General features: G+C 38.8%; 2 pseudogenes; both read right to left on the reverse strand.

The window, feature by feature from the left end:
- Positions 1-2,889, reverse strand: part of LOC101444380 (baculoviral IAP repeat-containing protein 2-like) — a 45,437-nt pseudogene extending 42,548 nt beyond the window's left edge.
- A 10,181-nt stretch (positions 2,890-13,070) lies between these two features.
- Positions 13,071-14,481, reverse strand: LOC139440108 (baculoviral IAP repeat-containing protein 2 pseudogene; annotated as a pseudogene).
- Between the last annotated feature and the right edge of the window lie 217 nt (positions 14,482-14,698).

Here is a 14,698-nt window from a genome sequence, read left to right on the forward strand (position 1 = left end):
ATGTTTCCCCTGCTTCTTTCTTTGCCTTCTCTATTTTTATATTTGTTTTGTCAACATCACATAAACTTCTAGAGTGTCTGTTTTCTCTTTTTAATCACAGTCTCTTCTCCCAAACCCAGATGCACACTTTATTCTCCTGCTGGACCTCAATACCAAGACATCTGATAAGACTTCCAGAATTTTGCTTTACCTATAAAATGTCTTTGTCATATATTTATTTCCAATCACTACTGTAACAACTTAACACACACTTAGAGGCTGAAAACAACAAAAAATCTATTCTTCTCTGTTCTGGGGCATCAGATTCTGAAACAGGTCTTACTGGGTTAAAATCAAGGTATTGGCAGGATGGGCTGAGTCCCTTTTGGAGGCTCTAAGGAATTCATTTTCTTACCTTTTCCAGCTTTAAGTCCAGCAACGCCAAGTCTAGTCTTTGTCATCTCTCTGCTTCTGACTTCTCTGCCTCCCTCTTCCCCATTTCAGAGCTGTTGTGATTACACTGGCCAACCCAAGTGATGAAGGCAAGCATTCTATTTTAAGGTCAGCTGATTAGAAGCCTTATTTCTACCTGTAATTGTCATGTCCCTTTCCATGTAACCTAACATATCCACAGGTTCCAGGGATGCGGATGTTATTTTGCCTACCACAATCTTCTCTCCTCTCCTTTCCAACTTCCTTATTTTCATTTTAGTGCAGCCCTTCATTATTTCTCATCTACATTATTGCCAGTAGCTTCTTAATTGGTGCTCTTCTTTCAGCTTTCTCCTCACTTAACTTAGCTTGTTGTGAGCTATAAAATCAGTCTTCCCAGGACAGTTCAGATAATGTTATTAGCTTGCTCAAAAACTCTCAGCATATCCCCAGATAACTACATACCCTTTGCTTTCTTCTCTAATTCCATCGGCTTCTCTTCATCTCCAGGGACAGCCACCACCATGAATTTTGTGTGGTCCTTTGAGTTCATGATTTTAAACATTTACTACATAGATTTGCTTCCATGACATACAATGATTTGGCTACCTTTAAATTTCTTTTTGTATAAATGGTATCCCACTGTTTATATCTCTCTTTAAATTGCTTTTTTCGCCTCACTTTGTTTTTGAGATTTACACTTGTTCACACATATAGATTGAGTTAATTCTTTTAACTGCTATATACATTCAATTGGATGACTCCTACATTTTATTTTGCAAATTTTATTTATTTAATGAATGGGTAGTTCATTTAAAAGATTCAGAAATGCAAAATATATAAAATAGTACACATTGAGAAATCTTGGTCTACTTTTCCTCATCTACTCCATTTCCACCCAAAACCCTTAAAAGCTTCTTGTATATCATTTGGCATTTCTTCATGTAAATATAAACATATGTATTACTCTTATTTTCAACTCCTTTATTTTACAAAACTTATATTCATCCTTCTGCATCTTGTTTTTTTCCTATGAATTCAATTTTTATTCAAAAGGGAGTATTTGAGTGTTTACAACGTAACAGGTGTGTACTTATGTGCATTATCTCCATTTAATTCTTATATCTCTACAAATACATATGGAAATTACTTTTTAAATCAGAAGAGAAAATTATTACTACTATTAGTACAAATATTACTAATATTTGATGTTATTATTTTTTTTGAAGCACTTTATTAGTATGTCTCTCATAAACTGAGAAAAACATGTTTACCAGCAAGAGAAAAATCCCTATTTTACAACACAAATGAAAAGCATCAAGGAGAATTTGGCATCATAACACTGAAAAGCTCCAGAGTTGCAGGTTGTTTTTTTTTTGAAGGAGGAACTGGGAATTGGACCCAGGACTTTATACAAGAGAAGCAGGTGCTCAACCACTGAGCTATAACTGCTCACCAGGCTTCTATGTCTTTTTAACTACATACCTGTGGAGTACTCAAAGCTTCCAGAAAGAATACCAAACACAGTAACTCCTGAAATTATACATCATAGAACTTGATCACTCTTTAATTCCTTATAAATTCATGAAAATACACTAATATAGCCTGTCAAACATAAATCTTCCCTTGCAAATAAATGGATTAAGATTAAATATGATATATGATACTTTGTTTTTGGAAACAATGTTACTAGTGTGAAAGCAGAGCAGAAGACAAATATTACTAATTAAAGAACCAATAATTCCTTCTTCAGATTGCTCCATATATTTTAAGGACTTTTCTACATGGACTAATATATAGCCTATTTTTCTTTTATGATACCTCTATGAATAGAGCATTTTCTTAGAGAAGTGGGACACTCTAGGCATACTATCAGGTGATCAGAAGGAATGATAGAATAGAAACTTTGTCCAGATACATTTTACAAGTCCTTTCTTTTTGCAACCTCTGCAGTTGTTCTTCAGTGACAAACCTGAAACATCCTCTGTTGGAATATGTTTCATATTCTTTTCCACAAATAAGCTCTTACATGATGTAGAGTCAATTTCTTTTACACAATTTTGAAGATATTGGCTGCAGCACTTCCTTGAACTAAAGTAGTATCAATTAGTTCTCTTGCTTATAAAGGTCTGTTTGTATTGTTTAATCATATCAAGTTCTTGTTTACTAATTACATTGGCTGTGAAAAGATTATCCAGGGTAGGAAGCACACAGTTCAATTGTTGAAAAATTTTGTGTGATCTATTAACTTTAAAAAAAGACAATTAAAACAACAACAACAAAAAAAAAACTGTTGAAAGAGAACCATTCTATGCTTCCAAATTAATTAAAAATCTTCTGGTGCAGTTCATCTTCAATTTGTCTTTCCTCTTCCTCTTCTCTTTTTCTACCTTTGGCATTAAGAAGTGCTGAGGGGGGGAGTAAATGTGGCTCAAGCTGTTGAGTGCCCACCTCCCTCCTAGGAGGTCCTAGGTTCATTCAATTCCCAGTGCCTCCTAAAGAAAAAACAGACAATGAGCAAAAACAGTGAGCAAACAAATGAGGGAGCCATCTGGTGGCGGGGCGGGGGGGGGGGGTAGTGTGTGTGAAGAAGTGCTGAGGGGAGCAGATGAAGTGCAATGGTTGAATGCCTGCATCCCATGTATGAAGTCCTGAGTTCAATCCCCAGTACCTCCTTAAAAAAAAGTGCTGACACAATATCACTAACTTTTAATAATTTTCTACAGTTGTTGGGGTTTACTCTGAACTGTCTGTTTTACCTGGCTTCTACCGAAGCCCATTTCCAAGACAGCTTTTTTTTGTTTCACTTTAAAAAGAAAAAGATTCCTTGATTACATAAGTTTTACAGAGAATATATAGAGGATTCTCATATGTCCTGCTCCCCACATCTCCCACATTTTCCCACATTAGTAACATCTTTCATCAGTGTGGTATATTTATTGCAATTGATAAACACACTTTGGAGAAATGCCACTAAGCATGGATTATAGTTTACATTGTAGTTTACACTCTCTCCCATTCGACTCTGTAGGTTATGGCCAGATATACAATGGCCTGTATCTGTCATCACAATGTCATTCAGATGATTCCCAAGTCCTGAAAATGCCCCCCAATTATACCTGTTTTTCCCTCTCCCTAACCCCAGAACATCTATGGGTCACTGCCTTCACAACAATGATATTTCTTTCATCGCTAGAATCACAAGTGGTCTGTAATAGAATACTAGTAAGTTTTAGCCCACAGTTTGTTTCCCAGTCCTGAGGACTCTGGGATGGTGATGCCCACTCCACCATTGAGGGAGGCTTGGATCCCATACATCTGATGGATGGCACTCTCTTGCTTGCAGTTGTTGGCACTCTTGGTTCCTTGGTAGGTTGTTTGTCCATTATCTCCTCCCCAGTAGCTGTCCTGGGTGAGTCCGTTGAACTGAAGAGTAGGTGTTGCAACTCCAAGGAGATTCAGGGCTCAGCTGGCACATGAGCAGCCAAAGATTTAAGTCTCTTGGATGTACACCTACCAACCACTGCTGAGTCTAACTCTGTCACACTGGGGAGCATAAATACCAGATTAGAGCCCACTAGCAAGGAGCCAATTTCTTGAGATCACTGCCCTGACTATAGTGACTGGATGTCTCCATATCCCTGAGGAGTTTCGCCATTTGGAGTAGTATCTACTTTGCCTGTCTGAAGAGATCCTGTTGAGATGTGCATAATAAGCACTACTTCTGGGATGGCCTCCCAACTTACTTTTATGTTTCTTAGCCATACAAACTCATTTTTCTTTAGTTTTTCTTCTTTTTGGTCATCTTTTTTTTTTTTTTTCCCAGAAGCATTGCTTGTTGGTACTTAGCAGCAATCCCTTGGTGCCAGGGGGACTCATCCCTGGGAATCATGTCCCGTGCTAGGGGGAAATTACTGTTTTTATATGCTGAGTTTGGTTTAGAGAGAGTTCACATTTGAGCAACAAGGAGGCTCCCAGTAGGTAACTCTTAGGCACCCTGTGTCACTAGGCTAAGTTTCAATTTCAAGAGTAAAAGCTCATAAACATAGTCATCAATATCAAGGGTCTTTCAGTGGACCATTCTCCTTCACCAGTCATTGTCCCTGTACTTGGACATTCTTGTTGTTCCATTAGAGAATATGGAAGAGCTCCCCTGTATGGAAATTTGATATTCTTTTGGTCATTGTCTGAATTTCACTGACCATGACAATGCCCCATGAACATCTATATGCCTTGTATGTATACCCAGGTGAACTTCCTCCCATGTATCCTCCCTCACTGACACCCCACACCAATGATCCTCCCCTGCCAGAGTTATAACCCCCTGTGATCTAAAATCTCTTCAAAAATGAAGCCAGTAAAATAGCCACATACAATTAATAAGAAAATAAAATAATAATGCCATCTAACACCCTAAACCAGTAACTTTCCTTGTCATATTGCCAAGAAGTAACATACAGAAAAAAATAATAAAAAGTAAAAATAAAATAATATTTTTAAAAATTTGGGATATTAAAAAATAATGAAAAATATTTAAAGAAAAAAACCTTTTTTTGGACATTTCACCTTTCATCACTGTAAGACTGTTGTCCTATACATACAATGACATTTTCTTCCATTTATTCCCCCAGTGTCTTACTTTTTTTTTTCTTTTCATTTTTTCTTTAAGAAGTTTTAAGTCACAGTAGAGTCACATACAGAATACAGGGGATTCCATATACCCAACATCCTCCCACTTTTCCCCTTTCCCCCATCAATAACATTTAACGTGTAGATGGTACATTTGTTACAATGGATGCATAAATATTGAAACATAGTTACTAAGTACCATGGTCAATGGTTAACATTACGGTTTACATTTTGGACCATATATTATTCTTTTATAAAATCTGATAAAATTTAATGTGGCCTGTATCCATCATTGCAAGATCAGGTAGAATACTTCCATCACCCCCAAAATGCCCCCTGTTCCATCTATTTTATTCCTCCTCCCCCTCCCCATCAGGTGCATGACGACCACTAGGCTCCACTCCTTGAAGAACAAGACTCATAGCTACTTGCATCTTCACTGAGGACTTGACATACTGGTCTGTCCTCCCCTATTAGGCACTGTCAATGCTCTCAAGTGACTCTCTTTGAGAAGAGAGTGGGCCTCCCTAGGATGAGGGTCAAACAACTTCCCACTCATTATGTGGGTCTCTACCCACTGATGAAAAACACTATGCCAAAATGATCACTCACACATTCCCTAGAAGCCTGCCCTATGTGCGCCCTGGCCCAAATGCACCCCATCCAACACCCTAAACCAGTAACTTTCCTTGTCATATTGCCAAATGAGCATCCCAACATCGTGATTTCAACCACATACCTGCTAATCCCCAGTGTTCATGCTTTCTCCCCCAACCCTCCCCCCAGTTCCATGATCCATCCAAGTCACCGTCCCAACCCCACCCCCTGTCAAACCTGTAACACCCAACCCAATATTATCACTATACCTCTGCCATGTCCCTTCACTGCACAACTACACTCTTCCACCTTGTCATAGATTTTGCTCATATGGGCGTTGGCTCACAAACTTCTTCTCCCTTTCTATTTCCTGTAAACCTATTTTTCAAACTCTAGCTCTGAGTCTGCTCAGTTTGCTTAATTTATATCAGTAATATTTGTCCTTCAATGCCTGGCTTGCTTCACTCAACATAAGGTCCTCAAAGTTCATCCATATTATCCTGTGTGTTAGTACTATATTCCTTCCTACAGCTGAGTAATATTCCCTTGTATTTATATACCTACAGTCTCTCTTTTTTTTTTTTAAGATTTATTTTTATTTTATTAAATTCCCCTCCCCTCCCCCGGTTGTCTGTTTTCTGTGTCTTTTCGCTGCGTCTTGTTTCTTTGTCCGCTTCTGTTGTCGTCAGCGGCACGGGAAGTGTGGGCCATTCCTCGGCAGGCTGCTCCCTCCTTCGCGCTGGGCGGCTCTCCTTATGGGTGCACTCCTTGCGCGTGGGGCTCTACGCGGGGGACACCCTGTGTAGCAGGGCACTCCTTGCGCGCATCAGCACTGCGCATGGGCCAGCTCCACACGGGTCAAGGAGGCCGGGGGCTTGAACCGCGGGCCTCCCATGTGGTAGACGGACGCCCTAACCACTGGGCCAAAGTCCGTTTCCCGTATACCCACAGTCTCTTAATCCATTCATCAGTCAATGGGCATTGGGATTGATTCCAACTTTTGGCAATAGTGAATAATGCCACTATAAACATTAGTGCGCATATATATCTGTCCATGTCCTTGCTTTCAATTATTCTGGGTATATACCCAGCAGTGGAATTGCTGGATCATATGGCAGATCTATAGTTAGTTTTCTGAGGAGCTGCCAAACTGTCCTCCACAATGTCTGCACCATTCTACATATTCTACATTCCCACCAGCAATAGATGAGGGTTTCCATTCTTCCATACCCTCTCCACACTTGTAGTCCTTTGTTTTTTTTAATAGCTGCCAGTTTAATGGGTGTAAGATGGCATCTCATGGTAATTTTGATTTGCATTTCCCTAATAGCTAGTGATGTTGAGCATCTTTTCATGTGCTTTTTAGCCATTAGTATTTCTTCTTTGGAGAAGTGTCTATTCAAATCATTTGCCTTTTTTTTTTTTTTTAAGTGAGTTGTTTGCCTTTTTATTTTTGAGGTGTAGGATTTCTTTATATATGATAGATAATAGACTCCCATCAGATATATGGCTACCAAATATTTTTTCCCATTGAGTAGGCTGCCTTTTTACTTTCTTGACAAACTCCTTTGAGGTGCAAATGTTTTTAATTTTGAGGAGATCCCATTTGTGTATTTTTCTTTCATTGCTCATACTTTGAGTATGAATCTCATGAAATCATTTCCTATTACAAGGTCCTGTAGATGCTTCCCTATATTATCTTCCAAGGTCTTTATGGTCTTGACTCTTATATTTAGATCTTTGATCCATCTTGAATTAATTTTTGTATAATGTATGAGATGGTGTTCCTCTCTCATTCTTTTGGATATGGATATTCAGTTCTCCAAGCACCATTGTTGAAGAGGCCATTCTCTTCCAGTTGAGTGGGATTGGTTGCCTTGTCAACTATCAGATGACTGTATATGTGAGAATCTATATCAGAACTATTGATTTGGTTCCATTGGTCAGTATATCTAGCCTTGTGCCAAAACCATGCAGTTTTGACCACTGTAGCTTTGTAGTATGTTTTAAAGTCAGGTAGTGTGATTCCTCCAATTTCATTTTTCTTTTTCAGTATGTCTTTGGCTATTTGGGTCCTTTTGCCCTTCCAAATAAATTTCATAGTTAGTTTTTCCAATTTATAAGTTTTAGAAGCTTTATTGTAGATTTCTCAGGGCTTTCTACATATAGGATCATGTCATTTGCAAATAGTGAAGTTTTTATTTCTTCCTTTCCAATTTGAGTGCCTTTTATAACTTTTTCTTGCCTAAACGCTCGAGCAAGTACTACTAATACAATGTTAAATATGAGTAGTGATAGTGGGCATCCTTGTCTAGTTCTGGATCTTAGAGGGAAAGCTTTTAGGATTTCACCATTGTATATAATGTTTGCTGTGGGTTTTTCATATATACCCTTTATTGTGTTGAGGAAGTTTCCTTCTATCCCTATCTTTTGTAGTGTTTTTATCAGGAAAGGGTGCTGTATTTTGTTGAATGTTTTTTCTGCATCTGTAGAGATGATTACATGATTTTTTTCTTTCAGTCTGGTTATATGGTGTATGACATTGACTGATTTTCTTATATTGAACCATCCTTGCATACCAGGAATGAAACTCACTTGGTTATGGTGTATAATTCATTTGATGTGTTATTGAATATGATTAGCAAGTATTTTTTTGAGGATTTTAGCATCTAGGTTCACTAGGGAGATGTTCTATAGTTTTCCTTTCTTGTGGTGTCTTTGTTTGGCTTTAGTATTAGGGTGATATTGGCACCATAGAATGAGTTAGGCTATGTTTCTTCCACTTCTATTTTTTGGAAGAGTTTAAGCAGGATTGGTGTTAGTTCTTTCTAGAATGTCTGTTAGAATTCACCTGTGAAGGGGTCAGGTCCTGGGCTCTTCTTATTTGGAAGGTTTTTGATGACTGATTCTATCTCACTACTTGGGATTTGTCTGTTGAGTTTCTTTTGTCAATGTAGGCTGCTTGTGTATTTCTCAGAATTTGTCCATTTCCTCTAAATTATCCATCTTGTTGTCATATAAGTTTTCAAAGTATCCTCTTATGATACTCTTTATTTCTGTGGGGATTTCTGTAATATCCCCTTCCTCATTATTTTGTGTATTTGCATCTTCTCTCTTTTTCTTTTTTAGCCTAGCTAGGGGTTTGTCAGTTTTACTGATCTTCTCAAAGAACCAGATTTTGGTATTTATTTTTTCTACTGCTCTCTTATTTTCTATTTCATTTAGTTCTAATCTTATATTTGTTATTTCCTTCTTTCTACTTCCTTTGGGGTTAGTTTGTTGTTCTTTTTCTAATTTCCTCAGGTGTGCCATTAGGCCTTTGATTTTAGCTTCTTTTTTTAAATATATGCATTTATGGCTATGAATTTCCCTCTCAATACCATTTCTGCTGAGTCCCATAGGTTTTGATATGTTATGTTGTCATTTTCATTCGTTTCAAGGTAGTTACTGATTTCTTTTGTGATTTCCTCCTTGACCAACTGTTTATATAGGAGTGTATTGTTTAACTTCCATATCTTTGTGCTAATCTGGTTCTCTGGTCCTTACTGATTTCCAACTTCATTCCATTGTGGTCAGAGAAATTACTTTGTATAATTTCAATATTTCTGAATTCACTGAGAGTTGTTCTGTAGTCTAGCATTTGGCCTATTTTGGAGACTGATCCATGTGTACTTGAGAAGAATGCATATCCTGCTGTATTTGGGTGTAGTGTTCTGTATATGTCTGTTAGGTCCAGCTCCTCTCATGTATTATTCGAAGTCTTTTTTTCTTTATTGATTCTCTGTTGAGATGCTCTATTAGTGATAATGGAATATTAAAGTGTGGAGTCATCTATTTCTCTAGTTAGTTTTTCCAGTGTTTACTTCATGTATTTTGAGATGCCCTGGTTAGGTGCATAAATGTTTATGATGGTTCTTTATCTTGAAAGATTACCCCTTTTATTAATATATAGTGACCTTCTTCGTCTCTTATAATAGTTTTGCATTTAAAATCTATTTTGTCTGATATTAGTATAGCCATTACTGCCCTTTTTTGCTTATTGTTTGTTTTCCAACCATTCACTTTCAGCCTTCTTGAATCCCTGGGTCTAAGGTGAGTTTCTTGTAGACAGTGTATTGATGTGTCCTGTTTCCTTATCCATTCTGCCAGTCTGTGTCTCTTGATTGATGAGTTTAGTCCATTAACATTCTATGTTATTATTGTCATGGAATTACTTAGATAAGTCATATTTTATTTGGGTTTATGTATGTCATATATTGTTTTTATTACTCTTTTTGTCTTTTTAGTTGTCCTTACACTGTCCGCCAACTCTCTCTCTCCTGTTTTTTCCTTTCAACCTGCAAAACTCCCTTTAGTAGTCATTGAAGTGCAGTTTTCTTATTAACATACTCTCTTAGATTCTGTTTGTCTGTGAATATTTTGAACAATCCCTCATTTTTTAATGCCAGTTTTGCTGGATAGAGAATTCTTGGCTGGACGTTTTTTTTTTTCTTTCAGTGCTGCCTTCTTGCCTCTACTGTTTCAGATGAGAAATCAGCACTTAATCTTATTGAGCTTCCCTTTCGTGTGATGTTTCTCTTTTCTCTTGCTGCTTTCAATATTGTCTCTTTGTCTTGAGCATTGGACAATTTGACAAGTTTATGTCTTGGAGTAAGCCTATTGGGATTTATACTGTTTGGGGTGCACCCATCCCTTCAATGTATGTACACCCATCTCCTTCAATTGAGTAGGGATGTTTTCAACCATTGTTTCCTCCAACACTCCTGCTGTCCCCTTTCCCTTCTCTTCTCTTTCTGGAATGCCTATAATGCATATGTTTGTGTGTTTCATGTTGTCATTTAAGTCCCTGAGTACCTGCTGGGTTTTTTTCTATCTTTCTAATCGATCTATTCTCTGTTTGATTTCAGACATACTGTCTTCCACATCATTAATTCTTTCCTCTGCCTTTTCAAGTCTGCTCTTGTGTGCTTCCATTGTATTTTAGATTTCTTGGATTGTGTCATTCATCATCATCATATCCATTATCTTTTTAAGTATGTTTACAATTTTTTCCCAGTGTCTACTTAATATCCTTAATCTCTTCCTTCACTTCATTAAGTTGACTCATGGTATTTGTTTGGACAGCTCTCATTAGTTGTTCCATGTTCTGTATCTCCTCTTGGTTTTTAGTTTGTTCATTGGACAATTGGGCTATGTTTTCCTATTTCTTAGTATGGCTTGGATTTTTTTTTTTTTTTTTTTTTTTTTGGTATCTAGTCACCTGTTTATCTTGGTGTGTTAATTCAGTTGATTAGCTTCATTCTCTGCTCTATGATTTTATTTTGTTGTTTTTAAGTGTGGTAAAGTTTCACTTTGACACTTAGTTCCTCTTATTCTGTTTCCTTGCTGTTGTCTTTGATAGGAAGAGACGGAAAGAGACAACAAGTAATAGTAGTGATAAGATTAAAAGGTAGGAGAGTGACCATACAAGCTGTAGGTTATTGAATAATTAACCAGAGTAAGAAGTACAGAAGAATAAGATTAGAAAAATAGAATAGAAACAATGAAACATGAAACAGAATGGAGAAAAATACAGAATGAATTAAAAGCCCAGAATGATGAGAAGAGGGGAAAAGAAAAAGTAGAAGAGGGAAGGAAAGAGAAAAAAGTAAAAAAAAAGAGAAACTAAAACATAGAGAAAGTAGGAGAGAGAGAGAAATGAATTTTTTAAAAATTGAAGACCAAGCCCAAAGAGGTATAATGAAAGAACAGAAAACAGAAAATACAAGGATGAAGGAGGGAAAAGCTATAGCCTAGGTAGAGAAAATCAGGAAACAAAAGAGAGAAAAAACTAATATGCAAACAGAGACAAAGGAAGGAAGGATACAACAACAAGAAATTGAGACAGGAGCTACTTGTTTTTGTTTTTTGTTCTTTGTTTTGTTTTTAAGGAAAAAGTGGAAGAAGGCAGGAAATGGATCAAAAAGCCGAGATAAACATAGAAAAATAGACTTTCCCCTAGTGATCTTCTCAGAGTGTTACTATTCAACCATCAATCACCCCACAGAGGAAGCAGACTTGGCCCAATGGATAGGGCATCTGCTTACCACATGGGAGGTCCGTGGTTCAAACCCTGGGCCTCCTTGACCAGTGAGGAGCCAGCCCACATGCAGTGCTGATGCACGCAAGGAGTGCCGTGCCATGCAGGAGTGTCCCCCACGTAGGGAAGCCCCACATGCAAGGAGTGTGCCCCATAAGGAGAGCTGCCCAGCGTGAAAGAAAGTGCAGCCTGCCCAAGAATGGTGCTGCACACACAGAGAGCTGACACAACAAGATGATGCAACAAAAAGAAACATAGATTCCCAGGGCCGCTGATCAGGATAGAAGCAGTCACAGAAGAACACACAGCGAATGGACACAGAGAGCAGACAACGGGGGGCTGGGGGGGGGGGGGGAGAGGAGAGAGAAATAAAAAATAAATCTTAAAAAAAAAAAAATCACCTTAAAGCCTGTCCTCTGCAGGTTTTAAGCCAGGTTTTAGTGAGTAAAATAAGGAAAGTAAACTTCTTTTTTTTTTTTTTTAATAAGAGATCCCATAAAAGCTAATACAAAGAGGATATGTTATACAGTTTCACTGGATGCTTGATAACCTTGTATTGCTTCTCAGAGAGGAGCCAGGGATCAAACCAGGGACCTTGTATATGCTAGGCTGGAGCTCTTCCACTGAAGTAATGTGACTTCTTAGGTTAGCAGGGCTTTTCAGAAACCTATCAGCCCCTATTCCCTCCCTGTTATCTCTGAGTCCTTTCTGATGACTTTTTACCTAGGCAGCTAGGCATGGCAGCTTCCCCTTTCCCTGTCACGTCCACCCAAGAGGGGCTCAGCTAGCTAAAATAACTGCAAAGAGACTACTTTCTATCCTTTCAGACCCCTCCTCCTCCCAGGGAGGTTGAGGCCACACTCCTTTGGAGGAGGAAGCCTGCAGCTCCACTTAGGCTGTTTGTCCTGAGGGTGGGGTATGAATGCCTCTTCCAGTCACAGGCAGGAGAAACTCAAAAATTTTCACTGGCTTCCTTTTCTTTCTAGCATCCTCCTAAATGACCCAGAGCACCCTCCTTCTCCTGCTCTATATATCTCTTGAGGAGCTAGAAGGGAGGAAGAAGTCTGTTCTCTTATTTCCATTGCTAGGAGTTTTACCGTAGCCTGATATCTCAGGGATGGGGGAGGAGAGCCCTTCCCAAAGGAGAATCAATAACTCAGTTGGCTGTTTCAGCTTTCTCCTCTCTGTCCCTGACTCCCCTGCTAGTTGTGAAGGAGTGTCCTGGTCTGCTGTACCCCAAAGCAGATCACCAAGGCAGCCCCAGACTCCCTCTCAGTTGTTTTAGTAAGATCTAAGCTTTATCTGTCTACCCCATTGGCCATGTTCCCACAATCCTCCCCTAAGGCAGCTTTAACTACATCGTGATGTAATTTTCTGAAGAACTTTCTAAAGGTCCAGGATGAACAATTGGTGGCTAGGCATTTTCATTTCCAGGAGTGTATGAAGTTGACAATAGCTGATCAAGATAAGGATATCTAGGTGGCGGACTTGGCCCAGTGGTTAGGGCGTCTGCCTACCACATGGGAGGTCCATGGTTCAAACCCCGGGCCTCCTTGACCCGTGTGCAGCTGGGCCATGCACAGTGCTGATGTGCACAAGGAGTGCCCTGCCACGCAGGGGTGTCCCCCACATAGGGGAGCCCCACGCGCAAGGAGTGCGCCCCGTAAAGAGAGCTGCCCAGCGCGAAAGAAAATGCAACCTGCCCAGGAATGGTGCCGCACACACAGAGAGGTGACACAACAATATGATGCAACGAAGAAACACAGATTCCCCTGCCACTGACGACAACAGAAGCTGACAAGAAGACGCAGCAAATAGAGAACAGACAATGGGGGAAGGGGGAGAAGGGGAGAGAAATAAACAAATAAATATTAAAAAAAAAAAGATAAGGATATCTAGCTTGAATCTCATCAACAAACGCCTGCCCTTTCACGCATATCAAGAACTCACACCTTGGATACCACTTGGCATATTCTACCCATTCCCAACATTTTAAGTCACCATTGCAATAGAAGCATTTGGCATCAGCATTGTGACCTGCATAATAAAACCAGTACTTGAAAGCTGCTCAGGCTGAACTGGAACACTAGATGGCCAATACATAAATGTTCTCAGTCTTGCAGCATGTGTCTGCATGCTCGAGTTTGAAATGCTAAACTTCAGTGTTATGAGAGAATTTTCCAAAAACGGACAGTTAAGAAAATGTTTCTGGTGTTCTGACAGAGCAACATCCTTTGGTTCCCAGTTAATCAGTTTCCCACCACAGGCAGAGCGGGTAACCCTATCTCTGGGTCCTAAATAATAAAAGTCAGCTCTTGCCAATTCTCATGGAGACCAAAAGGTTAACGGCCACATATGATAAGTAAGAAAGCTGGCCTTTCCAGTACTCATTACACAGTTGTATGGGTAAGTCTTCAAGGGAGCGAAATCTTTTACTGATTTGGGGAAGGGTGGAATAAGAATGCCTGAATGAGCCTGTGTTCCAAAGTGAGAGAAAATGAATGTGAAAAATGGTTTTCTTAGAGTATTTTTAGAGATGGATCCCAGACTAGTAACTGAAACCAGATTCTGAATAAAGCTGTAGCCAGTTATCAGCATCAATGCCACAACAGAAGCATTTAACGTTGTCATTCACAACAGTATAATACAAAACAGCATTGGCAAGGCTCTTTCCAATATGGGGACATGAATGGAGAAAGGTGAATATGTAGAATTCTGTAGAGTTCACATGAAAAGTTTTTTAAAATTTTTTTGTTTTTTGCCATTTGTCTAATTTGACAAGATTTGATATCTTCTATAACACTCACAAAATGTGGATGAGGGGGAATTGGGACAAGTCTATGGGAGTTTTGTGTGTGAGCAGGTGATTTTCTTTTTGATGGCTAAATGCCTTCATGTGAAATTTCTTTTCTTCACACTAAATTAGATTTTTACCACAAAAAGGAATCAAATAACAGCATCCTACTTATCTAGAATTCACTA

This window comes from Dasypus novemcinctus, chromosome 12 (assembly GCF_030445035.2).
Source record: "Dasypus novemcinctus isolate mDasNov1 chromosome 12, mDasNov1.1.hap2, whole genome shotgun sequence".
NCBI classification, from domain to species: domain Eukaryota; kingdom Metazoa; phylum Chordata; class Mammalia; order Cingulata; family Dasypodidae; genus Dasypus; species Dasypus novemcinctus.